We start from the raw sequence: 24108 nt of genomic DNA, 5'->3' as shown, positions 1-24108 counted from the left end.
ATCTGATGGATCAAAGCCACTGGGGATCAGAGTAGGGAGAGATGGGGAGCAGCGGTGTGCTGGCCAGCTCTGCCCCCTGCTGCGTGATGGCGTGGGGTCTTCCTGGTCACAGAGCAGCAGCAGCAGCCTTGGAGCAGTATCTCTGTGGCCCTACCCTCCATATACCCCATCCAGTCTGGTGGGTGTGATGAGCTCCAGCAGGCTTGGTGACTCCCAAGAGCCCAGCTCTCCATTCTGTGACATCCTGTTGGTAGCTTGAAATTGAAGTGGGGATGTTTATACAACAGAGACTCACAGACGCTAGGAACCAGGGTATAGCTGGTTCTGTTGTTTTGTCCTCCACTTCTGCCAGAGCCGGCAGTTAAACCTCGACCAGCACAGCCCTGAGTAATGGCAAGACCCTGAAGGGGTTTATGCCGAGGAATGAGTGTGGGGTCAGCAGTCACTGCACTGAACTGGGAGAGCGCGTTGGTGGATGTGAGTTGTGCCCCCTTCTTTACTGAGGAGGCTGGAGGGTGGGCTTGGGGACAGCCCTGTGCCAGGAGAGTTGAGCTGTCTTCACCCTCCGTTGGCCGATTCTGAAACCAAACTGCTTAACGTGGACTAGGGAGTATTTGACTCTCCTCACCCAGAGGAAGCCGCTTCCTCACCGGAATAGGCTCTGTACCGGCCGCAGTGAACTGCTCTTCAGCATCTCAAAGGCAGACTGTTTCTCCCCCATCCAAACCTGGCACTGAGGGGGCACTCAGTAAATGCCGGCCTGTTCATCGATCTCCTGCTGCACGCTGGCCGAGCATGCGGGCCGGGATGTGGTGGGGACCCGGGAAAAGCCACCTGGTTTTTCTAAGTAGACAGAGGAGCTCGCTGGCAGAGGAAGCTTTCTCTCTTAACGGTGGGTCTGACTAGTCTCAGCTACATGGTGAAAGCAGCAGGATTTGTTCAATGCTTCAGGGTCACAAAGCACTTTGCCCAGAGGATCCTCCTAATAAGTCTGTAAGATGTAAATAGAAAATGTAAAATCCCATTTCAGAGATGAGGAAACTGAGGGCCAACTGGTCAACCCCAGGCCTTGCCCCTGACTCCTGAGACCCTCAGTCCTGAGTTGGCTCTCTGATCTGGGGGCTTTGAATGATTCATCCCAAGTGATCTCCAGTGTTAGCAGCAGCCCAGCCTCCTTCAAGAGATCAAGTCCAAGGACTGACCCCAGAGACAGGTCTGCAGACTCCATCACTACTACCCCTCAAGGACCTGCCTCTTAAAAACGGGCATTAGTACTGGCAGTGAATGCACTGTTGCTTTTGTTGCTCTTTTGGGAAAAAAGAAAAACCTGGCTTCTTAGAGCTGTTGTATTTTATTTTTCTGTAAAGAGGAAATTAATTTTAGTCTTTCTTTTTGGTTTAAAATGTTGTTCTTTGCTTTTTCCGCCCTACAATTTAAAAGGAAACATTTGTCTGTTGAGAAAAGAAATGATAATTATAGACTAAAAATTGTTTCTATTCTGATTTGAAAAAGTGACAAAAAAAAAAATTCCATCGCACAGATGGGGCCCTGCTGACGGGGGGTGTTTAACAATGAAGCCCCAGGCCGGCTGGGGGCTCAGAATGGCATTCAAGGTGGATTTGGGCTCCAGTGTTGCCTGGGAGAGGGGCTTTCTCCGAGGCTGGTCTCCACTTCTGATGGTGGGTTGTAGTCTCTGTGGGGTTTGGAAACGCCGATCCTCCACGTGGTCCAGCAGTGGAGAGCAGTTTACCTGTGGATGGCGTGGCCTCTGTTAGGTCAGCTGTGTGCTGAGGCCAGGCACGCCTTTGTGTGACCCGGCGAGCTTGAGAGAGCCTCCTAGCATTATTCCCTCAGCCGAGAGTTTTACAAAATTGCAATTGCTCCAAGTCCTCCGATCAATAATGCAGGAAACTGATTAGACTGTGAAATTAAACTAATAATGTCATGCTATTAACCCTCGATCAATGAGGAAAGAGCTCAGAGTGAAGGCTATTTCCTCAACCCATATTGCAAATAGCCATACATGTATTTACTTTTCGGAAGAACTCCTAGGTGCACGTGGATTCCCAGGACCCCTCTCTTTCCCACAGACCCAGCATGATCCCCCATGCAGTGTCCCATTTAAGGGAAGAACAAACTGAGACTGAGTGATTAATGCTGCGTGGTTTCGCAGCTAAAGAACAGATGAGCATGGCTCTGGAGCCCTGGTCCAGAGCCCTCTGGTGTCTTGAGTCCTCTCCCCGGGGCTACTCTGGAATTAGTGATAGTCTTTGTCCTCCCGTGGCCTTGCCACCGAAAGGAGGAGCTCACACACCCTTCCCGTTGTGCCTCCCACGGCTGGTCCTCCGCCGGGACCTGTCAGTTCCATCACGGTGGAACGTTGCCAGGGATCAGACCCTCTCTCTAAAAGTGGTGATGGTATTTAATAACTAATTACTCTAATGATCCTACAGAAATTCTGGAGACCTGTTTTAGGAGAGATGTCAATTAGAGCCATCTGCACGGTGAATAAAGGAACCCTACCCCAGCTGTACTGTTGAAACATGTTAGCGTGTTCCTACCAGCGGCCATATGGTACTTAACGAAAGTGAATTGTTCACACTGCACAACCCGCGCCTCCTGATGAATACCAGCATTTTGTTTTGGAAAATAGTTCCTCAATCGTGTGGAATATTTGTCAATGCAATAAGTAGCAAGTTGGAAGCCGGCAAGCCCTTGAATGCAAAAAGACTTGCCTCACCTCAAGATGTTCTTCCTCCATCCTGGCCCATCCCCTGCCCCTGCCGACAGCCAAGCCCCGCTCCACCCCGGTCTCACATCCCACCTGGGCCCAGTCCTCAGCATCTGCTTCCAAATCTGCTCGGGAGAGCCGAGGACACGCAGGGTGCTGGCCCCACCCCCTCTTGGCCTCTCTTTTTGTGTGAAAAACAGCAGCATGATGTCTGAAGCTATGCAGACTGGGAGCATGGGGCCTCCAGCTGGAAAGGCACAGAGCATGGGGCAGAAGTCCCCCAGGAGTTGAGGAATGGGTACAAGACATTTAACTGGGTGCATAGCTTCAGGGAAGGGTTAGCTCTATATTTGCAGTCTGTTTCCTTCAAGAGGTACAAAGCTCAGGTTGGTACCTGGATGCTCAGAGAGGTGGCGGAGGATGGTTTCTAGGGCTCTGCAGAAGCCTGCCTGAAGCGCCTTCCTTGTCACCAGCACGTCAGGGCCTGTAATCAATAGTGACCTCAAGTTATTGCCACCTGGTGGCCACTCCTGACCTGCGCCCAGACAGCTGGGTCTGGGGTGCAGCCTCCCTGTGAGTTCTGTTACCCACAGGCAGGTTTCCAAAGAAGACCAGAGCCAGGACCAGACTGGTGAGGTGTTCTGAGAGTGCCACCCTCACAACCCCGCCGCTGCCATGTGCTAGGCAAGGGGACCCCCCAACACACACTGGCTTTGTGCCCCCAATGAGCTGAAGGTCCTGCTGCCAGCGCCATAGGAGGAAGTTGTTTTATTGCAGCTGCCTCTGAGACCAACAAGATTTCACTTGCCAGCAACGTCTATCTCAGAATTTTCCCTAGAACCAAAGTCACTTATTAACACTTAATAAAAGACAAAATTGGCTGCAGTTCATGATACAGAAGATCTGCTGCAAATCCTGAAATCCGAGATGTTCTTTACAAAACCGTGGTCCCTTCAGTCTCATTTATTTCCAGCTCAGCAGCAACAGATTCCCTAGCTACAACAGTGATCCAAAGTCCAGCCGAACACATCCTTGAAGGAAACCCTTCTGGGTGAAAAATAGCAGAAATAAGCTCCCATCTGTCCTGTCCAGCAGACTTCACCATTTGCTTTCCACATCTGTGCCCTACATGTGGCCCCGTTCTCCTGACACCTGCTCCATCACAGACGTGGGTCTGAAAGAACCACGTCACAGTGACACCCAGGTAGCCACCTCAGCCCAGTGACTAAGGCCTAGGGCAGCCTCGATCATGCTTGACCATGAAAGGTGCCCAGAGCATCTGATAAGTCACTAGCCTTTCCATGGGCTAATTCCAGAATGACCCTGGCAGACCAGAACCCACCCTGCTGCCTTTCTACCCACCCCATCTGGGGACAGTGCCTGGCAGTTACCCTAAAGAGTTAACCTTTCCTCATTTGGGGGTGGGGGCGGTGGGTGGTGGAAAGGGTAGAGGAGAGCTCGGGCCAGTTTGACATATGTTGCCTGGTCTGAACATGGATGCTGTGCTCAGATGCTGAATTTGATGAATTGCGTTATAAAATTTAAAAACAAATTTAAAACTCTATTAACTCCCTGTAATGGCCTCCTCCTGGAATACACAGACAGCAACGGCTCACTGACAAGGAGAAAAAATACTCTCGTTTGCAATGTGCTTCGCTTGCAGCAGAATGGAGGCGGGTGGGCGGCGGAGGCCACACACCCTCTGCACCCTGCCGGCTTCCTGCTCCTGGGTCAAGAGCGAGGCCCCGGTGAGCAGGCCATCAGGGGATCCACACAGCCAAAGCTAAACTTCGTCTGGCTCCTGTGTCAAAAGCCACATTGTGCTTGCTTTCGAGGTTAAATCATTTCTTTTAAGACTGAACCATGACAGTGATGAGCTTCCAATATGTGGGGCAGCCTGGCGGGGGGGAGCCTGTGGTTTGGGGGTCAGAATGTGATGTGGGGCTGAAGGAGGTTTGTCCCCAGGGTCACCCACCCCACCATCTGCCCCAGGAGAAGGGGCAAGGCAGGGAGGTTGTTCGTTGGTCGCTGCAGGCGTCTGCAAATCCAGGAGCATTTGGAGCAAAGGGCCTGGCTCCAGACTCCCAACTGGAGAGAGATGGACTTTTGTCAAGAAAGGAAGTAGCCATGTGTGCACGTGGGCCAAGGGAGGAGCGTAGCTGGCAGGGAGGAGTCCCAAGTCCCAGGGGAGAGCTCCCTCAATGTCTCTGCAACTCAAAGACCCCAAACTCAGAGAGGAGGGTGAAGGGCAGTACCGCCTGGTCTTTGAGGAACTCAAGAGGCTTTCTGCCAACCGGGGGCTTCTCCACGTGATGGCAGCTCTGCCCCTCAGTGCACTTCAAGGGGTTTGGAGATGTTTGGGGAGAATGAAGCATGATGTGCTCATATGCCAGCCCTGGGTGTCCAGAGGCAGAGAAGAAACTGTGTGTACATGTGTGTAGGTTGAGGGTGTGTGTGCACACACATACAGATCTGTATGTGTGCAAGAAGGCTGTGCCTTGTGGCATGGCTGCCCTGGGGCTGTGAAATGTGCATCAGGGACCGTGCATTTCTAGAAGCATCCTTCAAGGCAGTAGGGAAATGAGACTCACTTAAGAAGCCTGAGCCTCCCGTGCCCTCCAAGACTGCTGTTCCACCCACTTTGGAGCTGGACTGGGGCACTGAGAGGGCTCGGCCGGACTCTGGACCCAGAGCCTCTCCCGGGAGCTCAGCATCAGATGCAATGCAAAGATCTCTAGGTTGCGGCTGCAGCTTCTGTGTGGCCTCTCGGGAAGTCTTGACAAGGATAAAAGCCAGGTAGACCCAGGAGTTCCTGGAAACCTGCCCCCATGGCAGCTCCAGGTGGGGTGGGGCATTTAGGGTAAAGAAAAGGGAGATGACGTTTGTAATACTTTGAGAACCCCCCTCTCTCTATGGACTAACAGTATAAGCAAGAATGGAGGCTTCACCATAATGAAGAGAGCAGAAATTCCTCCTGCCAGCATACTCTCTAGAAGGCCTGCTCCTGGACAGTCATGTTAATTACAGGCCAACTGTGCCTGCAACCTTTGTGGGCCTGCTTTGGGCCATTTTGTATAAATAAGACTGTTTATAGGGAAAAAATTATATTGCTAATTAGCCTCCATTGTTTTAAGTAAATGAGATTTTCCTACAGTATTAAAAGAAAACAGAGATGTGTGGGGACAGAGTTTACAGAGCTCTTTCTGTGACTGTAATATTGCTCCTGCCATCTCAGTTCAAATCTGAACCAAAGGAGGAACCACCCAAGTTCCCAGTCTTTGGAACACCATTCAAAGAAACACTGGTTCCTTTCTTGTTTCCCCTCTGTGCATGCGGCAGCCTGTGCTTCCGTTTTCATATGTTTCTTCCCGCAGTACAGTAAACAGCAGAACAACATGGCTTCAGAAACATCCAGACTTGGGTTGAGTCCAGATGCAATGCTTTGTGAACATGGGCAATCACTCGGCCATCCTGCACCTGATAGACCTTTGCTCATTAGGTACTCCTCATCATTATTCTTTTATTTTTGTTAAAATCCTGAATGTGAAACACCAAGTCCAGTTGTTTGTACATAATAATAAATTACATCACGCATGCGTGCATGCTAAGTCACTTGAGTCGTGTCCAACTCTGTGCAACCCATGGACTGTAGCCCACCAGGTTCCTCTGTCCATGGGTTTCTCCAGGCAAGAATACTGGAGTGGATTGCCATGCCCTCCTGCAGGGTATCTTCCCGACCCAGGGGTCAAACCCGTGTCTCTTCCATCTCCTGGCATTGGCAAGCAGGTTCTTTACCACTAGCACCACCTGAGAAGCCCAAATTACATCAGAAATTATAGTTTTTATGTCTCAGTGCCCTTATTAACACATGATGTCCTCCCAGCCTGGAATTTTCTTCCCTTTTGTGCCTTCTATTGAAAAGCTATGCATCCTTGAAAAGGCTGGCCTGAATGCCCCTACTTCTAAGAAGCCTTCCTGGTGGTCCCCCACCAGAATGACATGTCTCTGTGAAATCCCAAGACACAAACCTTGTATTTCCACCCAGACGTCTTTCTTTCCATCCTGTTCAGTGTCTCGGCATCTGCCTGTCTGCCCATTCCTACACCCCTGACCTGCCACGGACACACCCAGCCCCAGGCCTGGCCAAAAGAGTGTGCTCAGGACACACTTGTAGAATGAATGGAGTTTGAATTGTTGAGTGAACCCAAAGAAATAGTGTGCTTTGGGCTCCTGTGGTTCAGAATTTCCCTTGCCAGACTACTGGGGAGTCTTTAGGCTACAAAATTAGGAAGGAAAATAAGTGTCTTTTGTAGTGACTCAGAGCCAAGGACATCTAGGGTTTCACAGCCTAGAACCCCCAACACCAACCCCTCCCCCAGGGCTTTTTCTAAGTCCCCTAACCCTGTTGATGCTGCAGCAATTTGGCTCTGAAAGAAGCTGCTAACTTGCAGTTTGGCATGAAGGAACTTTCTGGGCTGATGGAAACAGTCTGTATCTTGATTGGGGTGGTGGTTATGTGGATGCATACGTTTGTCAGAACTTATCAAACTGCACATTTAACATCGGAGCAGTTGCTTTATGGAAATTATACCTCCATCGAATTAATTTTTTTAAAAATGCAACCCAACCAGACAGGCCAGGTGGAAAGTCCTATTCTTTGTGCCTTCCCCTCCCACGGTGGGTGAGGAGGCTTTGAGATTTGTGGCTAAATAGCTAGGATGTCCTAGGATTGCTCTGAGAGGAAAGGAACAGGACAGCCTCTGCCTCAGTGAGACTGTCATCCTTTCAGTCCAGAGCTCAGCCTCTGTGCATGGGTACCTCCCCACCCTCTCCCCTGGACCTCACCCCAGTCTGCCTGCCACCAAAGAACTGCCAAGCACTAGCTCTCAGCTTTGCAGCCTCACTCAACCCCAAGCTGGAGTCTCCCACCTCCCATCAGAGGAAGAAGAGTTAACATTATTGTGAATCCAAAGGCACCTCCAATGGATACTCCCACACCCATGTTTGTAGCTGCATTGTTCATAATAGCCAAAAAGTGGAAGCAACCCAAGTGTCCATGGATAGATGAATGGATACACAAAATGTGGTATGTACATACAGAGGAATAGTATTCAACCTTTCATGAGAAGGAATTACTATATTCATGGATCTATGCTATAACATAGGCTTCCCAGATAGCTCAGTGGTAAAGAATCTGCCTGCCAGTGCTGGAGACGAGGGTTCTATCCCTGGGTCGACAAGATCCCCTGGAGGAGGAAATGGCCACCCACTCCAACATTCTTACCTGGAAAATCCTGTGGACAGAGGAGCCTGGCAGGCTACGGTCTATGGTATCGCAAAAGAGTTGTACACAACCCAGCGACTTAACAACAATACTACAACAAAGGCGAACCTTGAAGGCATGATCCTAAATGAAATAAACCAGACCTCAAAGGACAAATATTAAAGGATTTCACTTATAGGAAGGACCTAGAGTAGCTAAATTCATAGAGACAGAAAATAGGAAGGGTGATTACAAGAGGTTGGAGAGGGGGAAACAGGGAGTTAGAGTTTAACTGGTGCAGAGTTCTGGTTGGAGTAGATGAAAACGTTCTGGAGATGGATGATGGTGATTACACAACAGCATGAAAGTACATAATACCATTGAGTTACACACTTAGAATGGTCAATTTTATCCTGTATATTCTACCATGATAAAGAAAATCTTTTAAGAACAACAACAATCCAAGGCCTACACCTGCCTTCTGAACCCCACAAATTTCGATATCTGAGATTTCAGAGGGAATGCTTGGCTGATGATTGGGTTTCTGATCCTGAAGATGAAGCAGCAGGAAACAGGCCATCTGACGCCTATCCCTTTCTTAAAACCCAGGCGCACACCCTCCCAGAGGGACAAGCCAGGGTGCCTTTGTCGAGACGACACGCTCACACCACTGGGTTAACTTGATTTCCTCTTGTTGACTGTCTCAGGCCACACCTGGCCCCAGCCTGACAGCTGAGGGGTGAATTTTCCTTTATCACTCCAGAAACCCCCAGCTCCGTAATTGAGGTGACCCAGTCCTCGAAACCCAGAGGGCCCCCAGCTGCAGAAATTAGAACACACTCCATGAAAGGAGCCTGGCTGTCAGGGCGGTTGGGTCCTGGCCTGTAATGTGGAGTGACACTCAGCACTTGTCACAGCAGGGAGCCGGGCCGCAGACCGCCACCGGCTGAGGACTTCAGGAGGCCGGCTTCCCGCCTCTGCCTGGGGGGCCAGATTGGAGCTGTCCCATGAATGTCATAACCCTGCAGCCGTCACCACCTCAAACTCAGTCAGAGCTCACACTTTGCAGGCTTCCCAGAGAGACCGTCTCCTCACAGCGGCATCCTGCACGGGCTGCTGACCTCTTTGTTTGCAAAACTCACCGGAATGTGGAGCCCTGATCCCTCTCTCAGGCCTTTAGGGGAACAAAGGGAGAATTTGTCCAAAATGCCCGAGCCCCCTGAGTGGAAAGAAGCCTTATGCTATTTACTCCGGATCGATATAAATAAATACCCACTACACGTGGTAAACAAGGATGGCGACACTGAGACAATACTTCGAGTCTCTCCTCCTGCCTGATGATTTAGCGGAAACTAAAACACTCCACACACAGACACACATGCACACACTGACACACACACTCTCTCACATACACACACACAAACTCACGGACACACACATACACATACACACTGACACACACTCTCTCACATATGCACAGACACACACACTCACATACACACAGACACACATACACTCTCTCACATACACACACAGACACATACACTCACATGCACACAGACACACCCACACACACACCCTTCTCCAAGGACAGTGGAAGGACTGTCTAGACCTGCCTGGCCTCCCCCTTTGTCTATTAGGCTCCTGTTGGCTGCAAAGCCTGGAGGAGTATGTGTCACTCCCCGACCCGCACCAGCCTCACCCTGTGATCACTTTTCTGCAATCTGCTTCTGCATTGGTTCTGAGGGCCCAGTGGGTGCCGTCCATGGGCACCTGGACCTGTAGGCAGCCTACAGCCTCAGAGAACACTCAGTGGACTCGAGGAGAGGGTGGGGTGGTCTCCTTTCCCTCCATCATGCCTCTGAGAAGGGAAGGGCATTTAAAGTCCTTTAGGAAGGAAGAGTCACTTCTCAGTTGGCTTTGAGCTTTAGATTCCTACTGTGGGCAGAAACATGGATTCCATGATACTTTATGTGGAGCACAAACACACACACACACTCACCTATAGCAGATAAAGAGGAAATATCCTGTTAAACCACTCGTAACCAGTATTATGTCAGCTGCATTAGCGCTTGGAATGCAGAGTTGTTTTAACTATAAAACATACCAGGATTCATTTATTGGCAGAGTTCAGAGCACAGAACTACAGGGACTGAAGGAAGCAGAATACCCCATCTGGGTATTTAGGAAGGGACGATCCATGGCCTCTTTTTTGGGATTCTGGGCATTTGGGGATTGGCCACCTCCAGGAGACTGCACATTGAGGGGGCGCTGGAGTGGAAGGTGTCAAGCCAACCCAGCCCCTACATACACCCCTGATCAGGTAGAAGGGCTGAACTCTAATGATGCTGGCTCAGTTCGGTATTCAGGGACTGATGGAAGCTTTGGGATGTGTCAGGAGGATGTCAGGATTTACGCCATAGCCTTTGTGACAGTAAGAAATGCTTCCCAAACCCCATGATGACATATCCATGAGGCAGAGGGAGGCCCTGGTCTGTAAATCAAAGTGCCTCTGTTGACACAAAGGGTACCTACAGATCTCGCTTTGATGTTAGAACACAAGTGTGATGCTGAGCCCATTGGGCTGGACCCCAAATAGCATTTGGGAAAACAGAGTCCAGAAAGGAGAAAGGACTTGTGCAAATTTACACCGCCCATAAGCAGCAGAACTAGGGCTGGGACCCAGGTTTCTCCTGACTCCATGTTTAGTTCTTTGACCACCTACATGGATTCTGGGCTGGATAAGACAGCACTCTTAGGATGCAGTCAGTACTCCTGAGGACTTTTTAAAAGGCAGATTCTGATTCAGCAGGCTGCAGTCCTCACTGCATTCTGCATTACTAACAAGTGATGCTGGTGCTGTTGGTCCTAGGACTACACTTGGGGAGATAAAGATGCTTGAGGTCAGCTCACCTGGCAAGGAGGCTAGTGGTTGGGTGTGCCAAGCTGGAGTTTCTAATTCTGCATCCTATCTGCTTGGCTCCATTCTTATTCCATGTTATCTTTTTTTTTTTTTTTACCAAGAGCTCTAAAACCTTTTGGCTAAGACCCCCAACAAGTAGGTTATGCATCACCCTTGGTCAGCTCCTTGCTACCCAGATCCCTGGTGCTCTCTGGCCCACAGGAAGCTGGAGTCACACCTGAAAGGTACATCTCAACACTAGGAAGAGAATGCCCATGGCTCTATGGGACTGAGGTGAGAAATGATCTCCGGTTTGTGGTGGGGGGGACACTTTGTGAGATACATCACTTTGTGAGCTGCCTAGGCTGCAGCTTGACTAGCTACCGTGCAGTGTCTGTCCTCCACATTTGTGGCGATGCGACAGTGTGCACCACTGTTCTCTATCAGAATAAGAGGTCCTCGGTGGCAAGATTGTCAGGGCCTCGGCTTTTTCCACCAATTCTCTCTTATCAGAAAGCAGCTCTGAAGGGTTGACAAAGCACGTAGGGATTAACAAATGTGTGCACCCAAATCTTTTCCTTTTGTTCTTCATCCATCCCTAGGGGTTTAATTCAAATTGTTCTTTAAAAAAAAAATAAACTGATTGTAAGATTGATTATTTGGATTCAAATTTCAAAGCAAATGTTGTAAATTCCCAATCTGGCAAGAATAAGGAAAAGGGGTTGGAAAGATAACAGAAGCAAAAATGTTTGCTAGAAGCTAATTAGAGATGCGTGCTCAATCATTTCCGACTCTTTGCAATGCCATGGACTGTATAGCCCGCCAGGCTTCTCTGTCTGTGGGGTTTTCCAGGCAAGAATCCTGGAGTGGGTTGCCATTTCCTTCTCCAGGGGATCTTCCCAACCCAGGGATTGAACCGAGGTCTCCTATGTCTCCTGCACTGGCAGGCAGATTCTTTATCACTGAGCCATCAGGGAAGCCTAATCATAGATGAAGCAACTGGAAAACTCTGGAATTCCATGTGCACAGTTGGGGAAATCCTGCAGTTTGGACCCATCAGTCTGAGGGCCCTGGGTCCCATGGCTGTCTTTTAGTCCTAAGCATGATGCTGTTGAATGGTCCAGTGTCTCTGTTATGTCCAATTCTATTCAGCTTATTGGGAAGTATGCAGTGTATTTCAGAATACTGTCTCCTTACAATGGCTGAAATATTTTATTCTTGTTCAAGATTGAAAGGACTCAATTTCAGTTATCTCAAAATGTGTCTGGACATCAGAAAAGCAAGACTTTCACCAGTAATCCCAGTGAGTGTGGATGATGCTATACTACCCTTATTCTACCTTCTGCTGGTTATTTCCTAAATCTCTTCCTTTTTCTCTCTTTCTTCTGACCTCTTAATGAGCATATTTTCCTAGTTCTAACCGTCTACATTTTTAATCTTTCTGCAATTTAACCAGTTACTCCCTAAACCATAATGACTCCAAAAACATGTCTCCAACCTCCAACTTCCTATTAAACGACCCTCAGCCTGATGTCCTCCCACCTGAGAGTCCATAGATCCCAAGCCCAAATCCTCACTTCCCTGAAAAACCTCCATCCTCTTCTTCATGCCTCACTTCAGTGAAGGTTCTCACCATCCCCCAGTCCTGGACACCGGCTCTGGTATCTTCCCCTCTTTGTAACTTCTCGCTTCTGGCACCTCCCTGACTCCTCTGCCAAAGCTTAGCCCCTCGTTATCTCATGGGTCCTCCCCTGGGTTGTTTGCATGCCTATTTCTAGTTTTCCACCTCCAATCTCTCCGCCTCATATCTACCTCCAGTCCCTCAGAACTGCTTCCTATTCCTCATACTTCCTCCCCAGAGACCACAGCTGTGCTGTCCCGTACAGTAGCCACTAGCAATACACTCTTTACATTAAAGTTGGTTAAGAATTCACCTTGCAATTGTAGGGCATGTGGGTTTGATCCCTGATCAGTTCAGTTCAGTTTAGTCGCTCAGTCATGTCCAACTCTTTGCAAACCCATGGACTGCAGCACGCCAGACCTCCCTATCCATCAGCAACTCCTGCAACTTACTCAAACTCATGTCCATCGAGTCAGTGATGCCATCCAACCATCTCATCCTCTGTCACCCCCTTCACCTCCTGCCTTCAATCTTTCCCAGCACCAGGGTCTTTTCTAGTGAGTCAGTTCTTCGCATCAGGTGGCCAAAGTATTGGAGTTTCAGCTTCAGCATCAGTACTTCCAATGAATACTCAGGATTGATTTCCTTTAGGATAGACTAGTTGGATCTTCTTGCAGTTCAAGGGACTCTCAAGAGTCTTCTCCAACACCACAGTTTAAAAGCATCAATTCTTTGGCACTCAGCTTTCTTTATGGTCCAAATCTCACATCCATACATGACTACTGGAAAAACCATAGCTTTGACTAGATGGAACTTTGTTGGCAAAGTAATGTCTCTGCTTTTTAATATGTTGTCTGGGTTGGTCATAGCTTTTCTTCCAAGGAGCAAGTGTCTTAATTTCATGGCTGCAGTCACCATCTGCAGTGATTTTGGAGCCCAAAAAAGAAATAAAGTCTCTCACTGTTTCCATTGTTTCCCCATCTATTTGCCATGGAGTGATGGGACCAGATGCCATAATCTTAGTTTTCTGAATGTTGAGTTTTAAGCCAACTTTTTCACTCTCCTCTTTCACTTTCATCAAGAGGCTCTTTAGTCCTTCTTCACTTTCTGCCATAAGGGTGGTGTCATCTGCATATCTGAGGTTATTGATCCCTGATGGAGGAACTAAGATCTCACAGGCTGTGGAGCATCTAAGCCCATGAGCCACAACCAGAGAGCCCACATGCCACAACTACTGAGGCCTCAGCTACTGAGCCCTGGTGCCACAACTAGAGAATCCATGTGCCACAATAAAAGACCCACATGACAGCAAAGATACAGAGTGCCACAACTAAGACCTGATGCAGCCAAATGAATTTTTTTTTTTATTTTCAAATCAGATCCTCAGTCACAGTAGCCAGTGTTCAAGTGCTCTGTAGCTACACTCGGCTAGTGGTTGCCATATTGGATAACACAGATTATAGAACATTTCCATCATTGCAGAAAATTCTGTTGGACAGTGCTGGTCTACACAATTCTTTCATCTTGAGCATCTTTATTTCCCTCTCCTTCCCTCTGAATCCCCCCAAAAATCCTCACAAAGAAGTTTCCTTACACCCCAAACCTCATCTGGAACAGCCCAGAGCTTAGTTCTACTGAGAACGTATAAGGACACTTTAGAACCCCTTTGACTGCAGCAGACAGGCACCCGACTCAAACTAATCTAAGCAAAAATGGGAATGTGTCAGCTCTTGTAACTGAAAGTTTCAGCACCAGGTCCCATCACAGAGAGACCCAGGAGTTCACATAATGTCAGAACTCTCATCAGGCTCTCACCTCTGCTTCTCTCTGTGGCTGGCTTCATTCTCTGCTGTGCACACTGCTTCCTCCCTGTGACGGGGAGAGGTGGCCAGGAGCTGTCCCGGCTCACAACCACCGTACTCTTCAGGATTCCGAGGAAAGAGAGGCCCCAGGTTTCTGAGTTCACACAGCAGATCTGGGTCTGTTTCGGCAGATGGACCCTGAGTCAGCAATCATGGCCGAGAGGATAGAATGCACTGGCCTGGTCATGTGCTCACCCCAGTGGTGGGTCAGAACACCCAAACCATATCTAATGGGCTCCACGTGGGAAATCTATTATCACTTGAAGGTGGGAAATGGATATCAGACAACAACAGAATTCACTACTGACCTCTACTCAGAACCTATCTCCCCTTCTCCACTTGTCATCTTTCCGATGCCTGGCAAACATCTATAGAGACACTCGACGAAGAGTTGATGTGTTAATGGATGGATAAAGAATTGAAGGATGGAGGGGTAGATGAGTGAAGGGATGGATGGATGGATACATACATGATTAGCTAACACTGTGTGAAAGGCCAGGGGAGAGCACCAGGTCCTAGAACTCAACGGGTTTCACACTCATGCCCAGCAGAAGCAGCACTCTCCATCTGCTGGTCTAAGATCCCCTTGAGAACTGGTCCAGCCCCTCTAGATGGGGGCTTCTTGAGAGCATCTCTATACCCCTCACAGCCCCTGGCAGAGTGCTGAGTGCTGGCCAGGGCTGGCTGAGGGGCTGTAAGCCTGACAGCCATCTGCACATCTTCTGTTTTATAGGGAGACTAAGACAGGAACTGGCCAGTCATGCAGGGTTATTCCAGCATCTGACGGCAACTCTCCCCAGAATCCTGGTCTCAGACGCTGTGCGTTCACCTTTCTTACACAAGAAGGTGTGTGTGTTCGTCTCTGCCCCCAGTTCCTGGCACAGAGCTCCTGACACCCTTGGAATTTCCTAAGAGATAAGAACACTAGGAGCATCTCTTGTTCTAATACAGGTCATTGACCTCTGTTCCCAACACAGGGCTCCTGAAACCCTTGTAATTTCCTGGGTGATAGCAGTATCTTTTGTTCTAGAGGGCAACTCTGGGTGGGCTCCTGGATGAAGACTGATCAGTGGAAAGATCAAGCCATATGAATAGAAGCTTGGAATTTTCAGCCCTACCCCTCATTCCCTTGAGAAGGAGGAGGAGATAATAATTGATCATGCTTATATCATGAAGCCTCCACAAAACCCCAATAATACAGGATTTGGGGAGGTTTCAGGAGGGTAAACACATCCCCACCTGAAAGGGACTACACCCCAGCTCCATGGGGAGCCTCCCAGACCTCCCCCTGTGTATCTCTTCATGTGGCTATTCATCTATAGCCTTTATTGTGTCCTTGAGTAAACTGGGGGGTGGAAGTTAGTGTTTCCCTAAGTTCAGTGGGCTGCTCTAGAAAATTAATCAAGCCTGAGGAGAAGGTCATGGGGAAACTCCATCCATTGCTGGTCAGTCAGAAGCTCGGGTGATGACCTGTACTTGCAGCTGGTGTCTGAACTGGGGATGGGATGTCAGTCTTATATGACCAAACTCTTAACCTATGAGACTTAAGTCTATCTCAAGGTAGACAGTGTCAGAATTGAGTTGAACAATAAGACGCATGGCTGCATTGGAGACTTGTTGTGGAGGGAAAAACCCACACATTTGGTGACCAGCAGTGTCCGAAGTAAGTACTCTATGTACAAGTACAGGAGACCCACAGGATAAAGACCCACAGTAGGGAAGAACTGGGTTTACCTCTACCTGGAAAAAAAAAAAATCAGAGTTTTTCCTATATAATGTATTTTTCTAAGAAAGTCCAAACCAAAAAAAATTCACATAATTGGTGCTCCCAGCAGATAGCAGCAGAGCTGGTGGGTTTTTTTTTTTTCCTTGTGCAAAAGGAGGTGTGGGTTTTGGCCCAAAGTCCAGCTCCTGGGAAACAGTAGGTGTACCTTCCATCCAGAGCTCTTGTTTCTGGCACGGCTGCAGGAACTGTCTAGTAAACTGAAGAATTAATCCTGGCAAGTAATTAGCACCCCTGGGAGTGGTTGGGGTGTGGGCCGTGTGTTGTCAATAATGTCGCCATGCTGGTGGCCTTGGGCAGCAGCACTAAGGAGCCTGAGAAGCTCAACCAGGGCCAGGCGGTGTTCTGCTTTGCTCTGTTTTAATTTCCATCCCTTTAATCTGGTTTAAAATAGCCTCTCTGAATTCAGATCATGCTTCTTCCCTAGTCAGTTAGTCCTTTTTCCATCCTTCAGTCGCATCTTTTTCTATGCACATGTTTGGCAACCCCCTCCAGTATTCTTGCCTGGAGAATCCCATGAACAGAGGAGATTGGCAGTCTACAGTCCATAGTGTCACAAAAAGTCAGAGACGACTGAAACAACTTAGCATACACCACATTCATTAAGGAACAAAAATTTGATGGGCATCTAGGGGACATATTTCAGCCTCAGTAGAGCGATTTCTCTGGAGGCATGCACACCCAGGCGTGTTCCTGCAGATGGTAGGGCCCGTCGGCTATAACCAGCTCTGCAGGGGAGGCACCCCGACTCTGCTGACGTGATCTCCTTCTGTTTCCATGAGGCACCTGTGCTCTGATGGGGAGGCCTACTCAGGGTTTGGTTATTTGGAGATTTGCCAAGTCTTGCTTGCTGGAGCTGACCTTTCCTACAAAGCACGTGCAGTGCACAGGACTTGCTGGCATTTGGAAGAAAATGGTCCTGGGGAAGCCAGGAAGCCTGTTCCCTTCCTGCCTTCCCTCCCCAGCATGGAGGCAGGGTAAAGACCATCTCCTAGGGACAGTCTCCTGCCAGGATCCTCAGGATTCCGCCTCAGAATTGGGAGTTGAACCTGGAAGGTGGGCTCAGAGAAGCTGCCTAGGCCTCTCACCAGGGATACCTGGGGGAGGAACCAGGTCGAGTTAGTGTTACCTAGACTAGTTAATGGGCTTCCCCAGTAGCTCAGAGGTAGAGAATCCACCTGCAATGCAGGAGCCACAAGAGACACAGGTTTGATCCCTAGGTCAGGAAGATCCCCTGGAGAAGGGCATGGTGACCCCCTCCAGTATTCTTGTCTGGAGACTCCCATGGACAAAGGAACCTGATGGGCTACAGTCCATGGGGTCACAAAGAGTTGGACACAACTGAAGCCACTTAGTTCGCATGTACCAGACTGATTAACAGCTTCTGCTTGGCTGGATCCAGGCTCTTGGGAACCTGGGGCAAGTCTCTTTCAAATCTCTGAGCCTTTGTTTCCTCACCAGTAAAGTTAAGATTGCATTAGGGCAGGCTGATGACTGACACAGCCCCCAAATCATAGTGGCTTAATCCCATAGAAGCTTCTTTCTCTCTTGGTCACAGTTGGATTGGGTCTCCAGGAAGAAGCTCTGCTTGGTGACCCCGACAGGAACCCAGGCTCCTTCCATGGTGCGTCTCTGACGCTGGGTCCTTATCCTGCCCTGACAAGGACGGGGACAAGGGGAGAAGAAGGCAGTCCAGCTCATAACCACGTAGTTCGGGGGGGGAGGGGTGCAAATCACTCTGAAGCCGCAAGTAGAATCATGCAGGAACAGGGGGTGTTGTCCCACTGTGAACCCCAAGAAAGAGGGGGTCACAGACATGGGGTGCACCAGTGGCCTCTGCCAGAAAGGCAACACTAAAGTGTTTCTCCCGGGGTTGCCCGTGAGGGTTAAATGTGAGAAGTCACGGCTCTCCAAACACAGGGCCAGGCCCAGGAGACACAGAGATCTTGTTATTTTCCTTCTCTTTCCTCTACAGGTTACTCCCTTGAGGCTTATGCAAATAGCAGACCCAGGCAAGAAATTAAGTGTGTGTCCCTCACCTCTGCAGCTGCTTATTTCCTTGTTTCCTTGCGGTGTAACATTTCATTAGACCTTCCAGATGGGGAAAGAGCAGGCAGATTAAAAGTCAGATAGTGCCTAGAAGCCTGCTTCCTTGGTTTCAGGGACGGCTGGTGCTTCAAAGCTATTTGGTATTTCCACGGCCGAAAGGCCTCCTCGGGAGCAGTTGTGTTTTAATAAATGGCTGCCTGAGTAATTTTCCTCGAAGGAATTGCTTCTTGGATGTGCCTGCCCCCGGGGAGCTCTAGCTGTTCCTGACCAGTGCTCCTAGAGCCGGTGCCTTATGACGGGGTGCTGGTGGGTTGGGAGCCCCTCCAGTAGACCCCCCCCCACTGTCAAGATGGGACCCCCTCCCCCAGACCTCACCAGTAAGCTCTCCAGGGACCTGTGGAGGGCCCCGGACAGGGGAGAGGCATGGGACCTGGGCTGTGACACGTGTGGATCTTGACCACAGATCTGAGGAAGAGGGTTTGTCCAACCAGCCTGACTTGTTCCTTCCTGGAAGCCAGGGGCAGAAGGGCACACCTTTAAGATCAGGGCAGATTTGTTCCCTTCACTGACCTTGACCACCATAGCCCCCATCAGGGGTGGGAACCAGGTGGGTGGGGCAGCATAGGAGGGGACAACAGGGGTCCGCCAAGCGGGATCTCTTTGCCCATGGGAGCCACTCCTTCAAGGAACTGCAGTGTTCGTTCATTCATGGACTCATTCTTTACAAAGCACCTACGAAGAGGCTAGGGCAACATCTGAGCCAAGACCCAGCAGTGAATAGACTTGGTTAGAGGGGCTTGGTGGCTGAGAGTCGCACTGCCTGGGTTTGAATCCTGTCTCTGCAACTTCCCAGCTGGGTGACTGGGCACATTGCTTGTCCTGTCTGTGTCTCTGCTTCCTCACCTGGAAAAGGGTGATGGCCATCGTTATAACTGATTGTTCTGTGGATTAAATGAATCGACGTGTGTCAGTTCTAGTGAGGTGAATGAATGAACCTAGAGCCTGTTATACAGAGTGAATTCAGTCAGAAAGAGAAAAACAAATATCGTACACATGTATATGGAATCTAGAGAAATGGTACTAATGAACCTATTCACAAGGCAGGAATAGAGACACAGACACAGAGAACAGACTTGTGGACGCAGAGGGAAAAAGAGAGGGTGGGACCAATCAAGAGTGTAGCATTGAAACATATATGCTGCCATAGGTAAAATAAATAGCTAGTGGGAAATTGCTATATAACACAGGGAGCTCAACCAGTGTTCTGTGACAACCTTGAGGGGTGGGATGGGGTGGGAGGTGGGAGGGAGGGGACTTAGGTGTACTTATGGCTGATTCACATTGGTGTGTAGCAGAAACTGACGCATTGTAAAGCAATTATCCTCCAATTAAAAATAAATTTTTAAAAAAATGAATCAACATGTGTAAGGCACTGCCTTTATAGAACTTATATTCCAACGTGGAGGAGACAGAGAAATCTAAGTAAATTATGTAGTCTAAAAGAAATCAATAAGAGCTATTGAAAAATAAAACAGGGAAAGAGCTTGGTGAATTAAAACAAGATGGTTAGAGAAAGTTTCACAGAGAAGGTAATATTTAAGAAGAGACTGGAAGGGAAGCAGAACCCCAACAATGGGGCTAGTGGGCAAGAGGCAGCAAGTGCAAAGATCCTGGGGCAGGAGGGGGCTAAGGTGCTGGAAGAGCAGAAAGGAGGCCAGGGCCCTGGAGCAGAGCCATCGGGGGTACGGTGGGGAGGAAGATAAAGTAAAAGAAGGAAGTAGACCCCAGGCTTCACAGATCTTATAAAGGTCTGACTTTTTCTCAGGGTAAGATGCAGGCCATTGCAAGAACTTGAGCAGAAGAGAAAGATGGTCTGACTTGGATTTCATCAAGATCACTCCAGCTGCTGTGTGGAGTATACGCCGAATGAGGCAAGAGGCAAAGGAGGCAGTTGAGCTAGGAGGGTCAAACAGAAACCCAGGTGAAAGACGATGGTGGCTCAGCCCAGGGCAGCCAGGGTGGAGAAGGGAAGAAGTGGGTGGAGTCAGGGGTGGCCCTTGGCTGTCAATCAAGGGAGCTGGACATAGAAGAAGCGTTGTGAGTTTGAGGCAGAGGATCTGCAGGGCCAGGCTGGCAGGGAAAGTGAGTCCAGAAGTGAGGAGATGTGGAGAGAGCACCAGCCTCAAAGCCAAATACAAGAACCTTTATCTTGACATCACTTCCTCCCTATGTGGCCCTGAGCAAACCACCTAATATTGGAGTCTGTTTCTGCCTCCACAAAACAAAGGCAGTGCTAGGACTCGGCTAAAGTGGCTTGCAGAGTGACAGGCATGCTGCAGGAGCTCAATCAATGCTCCTTGTCTCTCCACTCTGCTGTCTCCTTGCAGCTGGGTGAGGAAGGCTCGGCAGCAGAGAGGGGTCCCCAGGTTAAGAGGTCCCCAACAGAGGCTCAGAGGTGTAGAGAGTGATCCCCAGGAAAGAACCAGTGGTGTTGCCATCTGTCTCTGCATCACAGTGTGAGTTACCAGGCACTTCCAGTGGGTGGCAACCTCAGGTGAACACACTTCTGGGCGTAGGTCATTTTCTGGACAGCCAAGGAGTGGGTGCCAGGTCAGTCCTTTTCTCTGGCATGAGCAATATTGAGCTGCTTTTATTCTAGCCCCAGAAGTCCATTCTGATGGTGCCAGGCTGATATCTGACACCAGAGTTCCCCCAAGCTCAAGCAAAAAAATCTCCCCGCTCCCGCCCCTTCCCCATCCAAGCCCAGACCTCTGCAGCATCCTTTGTTGAACTCCAGACAGTGGAGTATCCACCCCACCCTGGGTGCCACTGCAGCCAGCCCTCTGTAAATAGACTGCTTGTGCCTGTAGACTGGGCTGGGCAGAGCCAGAGCCAGATGGTCATCTCACTCCCCCTCCTGGGGCCGCTGCAGCTGAGATCTGGCCCACAGACAGCTCCATTTAGTGGCCCTGACCCTGTCATCCCCAAATGTCCTCAGGATGCCCACTCTTTTGCCCTCAGTAAACCCTGGGACTGAGCCCCATGCAGCTGGGGTCTGTGCGGATGTGACTGGCGGCTAAGGATGTGACTGATGGGTTTAAGTAGGGCTTCCACGCAGGCTGCTGATGGGATGTGGCCGATAACTAAGTTTCCAGAGCTCAATATGTTGACCAGGCACAGGGGATCTTGCAGAACGAGGGTTGGAAGGAAGCAAGGCCAAAGGGTGAGCCCTCAGAGAAACCTGGCATCATGAGGAAGGCTTCCTTTTGGAGACAAGAACTGAGCTGGAGAAGAACTGAATCAGTTATTGTAGGATGTTCGATTTGACGATTCCTGTTGTCTTGGAGTCTCAGATGAGGCACAAAGCTGAGCATGAAAGATACTCAGGACCACACATTGAAAGAGGAGTTGGGTAGCCCCAGGATCACCTCCACCTCTCCCAGCCCAGAAGTTAGAAAAGACTTGTGATGACTTTTCTCAGGAAGGAAACATCTTTCCCGAGAAGAGCGTTATCCAAGGGAGGAGTGATGAAGATGTTCCTCCACTCCTGGGGAGTCATCCCCACCAGCCATCAGCCCAAGCCTTTCCTTCATGTCACCTGGCACCGCCCTGAGCCTGGGGTGTTTGGGAGAAAGTGACCAGGCACCAGCACCGTGCCTGACTCTGCAAGACCAGAGGTGGCCGGTCAAGGTAGTCTCATGATCATGCTCTCCAGGTGGACACTGCATGAGGGAGTCAGGCTTGAGCCGTCCTGGGAGAGCCCACCCACGAGGACAGCCCAGCAGAGGGGGAGCCAGCAGAGCTCTTCAGGGAGCATGCTGAGTACAGTCAGACCATCCAGTCTACTCCGGCCAAAGAATGCACAACAGTGCCCACTGGGTCTCTGCCCCGCCAAGAAGCCGCCTCCGCAGGCTTGCCATGCTCTATCCACACCATGCCTTTGTCTCAGCCTTTGTCCTGGGCACTCTGGGGAAGCCAGGAGCAGCAGTGAGTGAGTGACAAAGAGGCAGTACCTGGAGAGTGTCACATGCTTCCCCCCCCCCCCCATTACTGAATCCTGAGACTCGGTGAGTGGGGACTGGGCCCAGGGGAGAAACTTGCAACTGGGTATGAGACCAAAGTTCCAATAAGAGATCGAACTTGGCAAAGGAGAAGCTTCTGTTGTTGTTGTTCAGCCACTAAATCATCTCCAACTCTTTGTGACCCCATGGACTACAGCACGCCAGGCTTCCCTGTCCTTCACCATCTCTTGGAGTTTGCTCTAGCTCATGTCCATTGAGTTGGTGATGCCATCCTACCATCTCATCCTCTGCGGTCCCCTTTCTCCTCCAGCCTTCAACCATTCCCAGCATCAGGGTCTTTTCCAATGAGTTGACTTTTTGCATTAGGTGGCCAAGAAGAAGATAAGGATAAGATTATTTTTAGAGCTGACCTTGCCAATGACTAGGTCTGTGACCACACACACTACTTGAACCTCTTCATGCTTCAGTTTAGTAAATGTACCCTCCTCAGAGGTTTAAGAGAGCTGATGCATGCAGCCCTGATGCTCAGTAAGCAACAGCTCTCAGTAGTAGAAGTATCTGCAGCAATAGTAATAATAATAGAAGTAGCTCCCAAAGTGATCAAAAAAGAAAAAAAAGCTGTTTGGGTTCAACAGGGTAGATTTGAAGGGAAGTAGTGGGAGAAAAAAAAATCTGTTTGCTGCTGATATCCCACTGAGTTCAGCCTGTTTAGTCAGCCTTTTACACAACGATCATTTCGCAAAATCTATAATAAGAGCAGTGCTGAGTGTAGGGGGAATCCCAGTGCACTATCCATGCCACCTGAATGACCCAGGAAGTCTTATGGGAAGAGGTGGCACAGAGTAAGGCCTCATGCCATGCAGTGGGGATACACCGTCGGAAGGAGAAAGTGGTCTCAGGACCCTTGTCAATGTCATGTCCTCTTTGCTCAGAACACAGCCCTTGAGACAGTTCAGCCCAGTAAACATCAGTGAGTCCTTGTGTTGCACCCAGCCCATGGGGAGGGTGCCTGGGTCAGTGAGATGAGGAGGAGGCAGGCTTTGCACTCAGGGAGCTGCCAGTCTCCTGGAATGGGAAGACAAAAATCATAGCGTGTGAAGCAAATGTGGCTGCTGGTAAGATGGAGGGATTCAGGGATGCTGCAGGGTTCAGAGGAGGAAAACTTAGCTTAGCCCAGGCACTCCATAAGCACACGCACACACACACACACACACACACACACACACACACACCTCCTTGACTGTCTCTCCCTCAAAACCAGTTCTTCTACTAGACACATAATAGATTGCACTCCTCTACCTGCTTAAAGTTAGACATGGCCATGTGGCTTGCTTTGGCCAATAACATGAGAGCAAGAAGGACACGTGTCCCTTCTGAGGGACAGTTTCAAGAACCAGTGTGTGTGATTTTCCAAACCCTCTTTTGCTTTGCAACCACAGCCAGCAGCGCTCAGGAGAGGGGCAGCACTCCACCTGTGTCTTAAAGAATAAAGACATGGAGCAAGGTCCCCAAGGGACCAGTGGTGATCAGATAGTATGAATGAAAAGCACGTAATTGTAGTTAAACCACTGAGACAGGCTGTTAAGTACATTCAAATCGTGTCTGACTCTTTGTGACCTCATGGATGATAGCCCACCAGGCTCTTCTGTCCAAGGAATTCTCCAGGCAAGAATAGTGGAGTGAGTTACCATTTCCTTCTCCAGGGGATCTTCCTGACCCAGGGATTGAACCTGGGTCTCCCGCACTGCAGGCAAACTCTTTACCAACTGAGCCACCATGGAAGACCACAAACCACTGAGACTGGGGGCTATTTATCATCATAGCCTAACTCACCTAGCCAGGTGGATGCAAGCATCACTTTTTTAAGTAGCCCAA

The 24108-nt window shown here is 49.6% G+C and overlaps 1 protein-coding gene across 5 annotated transcripts in view; it reads left to right on the top strand.

The window, feature by feature from the left end:
• The window catches only part of KLHL29 (kelch like family member 29), a 326642-nt gene that overhangs the window by 144262 nt on the left and 158272 nt on the right, over window positions 1–24108 (top strand). The window lies entirely within an intron of this gene.

This window comes from Cervus canadensis, chromosome 5 (assembly GCF_019320065.1).
Source record: "Cervus canadensis isolate Bull #8, Minnesota chromosome 5, ASM1932006v1, whole genome shotgun sequence".
NCBI classification, from domain to species: domain Eukaryota; kingdom Metazoa; phylum Chordata; class Mammalia; order Artiodactyla; family Cervidae; genus Cervus; species Cervus canadensis.
Note: the sequence above shows the minus strand (reverse complement) of the source record. Positions and strands in the feature narration are given on the sequence as shown.